This window comes from Propithecus coquereli, unplaced genomic scaffold (genome assembly GCF_000956105.1).
Source record: "Propithecus coquereli isolate 6110/MARCELLA unplaced genomic scaffold, Pcoq_1.0 Scaffold12, whole genome shotgun sequence".
NCBI classification, from domain to species: domain Eukaryota; kingdom Metazoa; phylum Chordata; class Mammalia; order Primates; family Indriidae; genus Propithecus; species Propithecus coquereli.
In genome coordinates this window covers 7,915,994-7,918,675 of record NW_012136080.1, presented here as the reverse complement: position 1 = coordinate 7,918,675, position 2,682 = coordinate 7,915,994, and the positions used below count along the sequence as shown (strand labels likewise).

Here is a 2,682-nt window from a genome sequence, read left to right as displayed (position 1 = left end):
AGTTGAGGCAGAAGATTGCTTGAGGCCAGGAGTTGGAGACTAGCCTGGGCAACATAGCCAGACTCTGTCTCTACAAAAAATGTAAAAGCATGCACCTGTAGTCCCAGCTACTTGGGAGGCTGAGGTGGGAGGATTGCTTGAGCCTAGGAGTTCCAGGTTACAATGAACTATGATCATGCTACTGCACTCCAGCCTGGGTAACAGCGCGAGACCCCGTCTCTTAAAAAAAAATTTTAAGAAAAATGGTAATGTTTTAAATTTTTCTATCTTTAATATTTGACTTAATAGAAAGCTAGTATTCAATCTACTGCTATGTGTTGTTCAGGCTGAAGTATATGAAGAAAATCCAGCCTTATACAGATAAACAGTTGGAAAGGGAGGAGTATTTTAACAGCCTTTTCAGATTGTGGATATTCTTCTTAGCTACTACAACAAACTGGACAAGCGTTACTAATATTTACTTAAAGGTAATCTGTTAGCCAGGTGCAGTGGCCCATGCCTGTAATCACAGCACTTTGGGAGGCCAAAGCAGTAAGATCACTTAAGCCTAGGAGTACAAGACCAGCCTGGGCAATACAGCAGCACCCTCATCTCTACAAAAAAAAAAAAATTTTTTTAATTAGTCAGGTATGGTGGCCTGTAGTCCTAGCTACTCAGAAGGCTAAGGTTATACATTTTTTATTGTTTTTTGATTAAGCATTATGGTAAGTTCAACTGACAATAAGATTTTTTTGGGGGGTTTTTACTTGCTATTTATAGAATTTTGTTGGTTTCACAGGCACATTTGGGGGAAAAGGTCACATCTATGTAAGAAATCAGACCTAGAAAATTTGAAACTGGGCTTTTCATAATGTTTTCATCCTTTTGTAAGTTTTTCATCAAAGGAACCTATCTTAAAGATATTTAGTAGTCAGTTACAGGCAATGTATTTAAAGTGTTTAACACTATCTTGTGTAAAATTCTACAATGACTTATGTTAAAATCACTACTTTATGGGGTTTTTTGAGGGTAGGGGTTTTCTACTAATAAAAGAGCACAAGCTACTAAAGTCTTCAATACACAGTGATAACATTTGCAGGAATCCTTCTGAAGGGCATTCTACACATTTGACATATTATTAAAGATGCAAAAAGGTTCCAGTTACTGGTCCAGTGGGTCATACCACACTCTTGGCTGAATGAATAACTGCCTTGACTGATGCCTGCCCTGAATGACTTATACTAAACTAACCAGCTCTACCTGCCTGAGGGCAACATTTGTCTGTTCCACGCAAGAAGATTCCCCTAAAATAGGAACACTGATGGTCTACTAATGGAGCCCACAAAGTTGCTGCAAATAATCTGACTCCAACTGGCTTTCTACACTGGGTTACTATAGAACTAATAACTTACTAGGTTAGAAATTACCCTGAGAAGCCAGGAGAAGGACAAGAAATACCCGGGGCATAAATTATATTAATAGATATGAGAATAACCATACACAAAGTATAGTCATAAGATTCAAAATAGCATGCACTTCAGGATTATACAACAGTACCTAAACTGGAATAATTTTCTGTTTTTATTAATGATGTTTTAGCTAAAAATGAGACCTGCCAATATTCTGAAATATTGTTCTAAAATCTACAGAAGTTTCAGATATGTAAATAAACATAAAACTAAACCTACTTTTTAATTTATGGCTACGCTTGTTAACAGAAATCCTGACATTACAGCTACATTCACAATAATTTTTAAAAGGGACTCCTTTTCACGTTTTATTTACTATTTCAATGGCTATGATAAATAGGAAGTTTGATCCAGATCAGAACATCCCTTCTGAGGAAAAATGAGTAATTTAAAAAAAGGGAGGAGAGGTGGGTCAGTAACAGTGATTAGAAGCATTTTAACTCCCAAAAAACACACAAATGAGGTCAAAAAATAAATTCAATAAACAAATACACCATTCTGCCACGGAAATCAGTTACAGATCTACAGAATTTTCTTCAAAGGGTACTTCATAAATTGACCTTTTAATGCTCTACTCTTTTTTTGTTCCATCTAGACTTTAAACTATAAACCTGGGCCTAATTTTTTAAATGGAAAAATAAAAAAACTTACTGCTGGATTTTATTTCTATTACTGTGCCTTTTGTTTTCATCAAATAAAAATTTGCTTCATTTATTCTTAACACTATCAAATAAAAAACTAGATTTTCCATCTCACTACCTAAATCAAAGCAGTTCCTTAGGTCCACAGGCTTCCCTACAGAGTTGTCTGTATCTAAAATTACTTCAAAAACAAAGAATAAATTGTGCTGATGGACGTTACCATCCCCCATAAGACACCTTAATTTAAGTAATTAAATAACATACTATTTTTATGTTGGCAAAATAGACTACTTACCTGAACAAAGGCAACTGTAACGACAATAAGTATTGCCTAAATGAAACAAAGAAAGAGGCTTTTAAATCAGACATTAACTTGAGAAGTAACTGTTAACCATATTTTATTTTTCTAAATATCTGCAGTTCCAAGATAACAGATTTTAAACATTGTGATCAGCTGGAGAAGAAATCACAACTTTGCCTTGAGGCCCCTGGGGAAAGAAACTGACAGTTTACAGGAGCTTGCCATTCCTACGACAGCTTCTCAAACTTTTGATCTCAGGATCCCTTTATGCTCTCACAAATTGAAGACCAGC

General features: G+C 35.5%; 1 protein-coding gene across 2 annotated transcripts in view; it reads right to left on the bottom strand.

Moving 5' to 3' along the window:
* ATP2C1 (ATPase, Ca++ transporting, type 2C, member 1) overlaps positions 1-2,430 on the bottom strand; it is a 76,866-nt gene extending 74,436 nt beyond the window's left edge. For both annotated transcript variants that reach the window (XM_012664263.1, XM_012664268.1), the window contains exon 1: positions 2,385-2,430. The gene's annotated coding sequence lies outside the window, so the exon portion shown is untranslated. The remainder of the gene's footprint in view (positions 1-2,384) is intronic.
* Between the last annotated feature and the right edge of the window lie 252 nt (positions 2,431-2,682).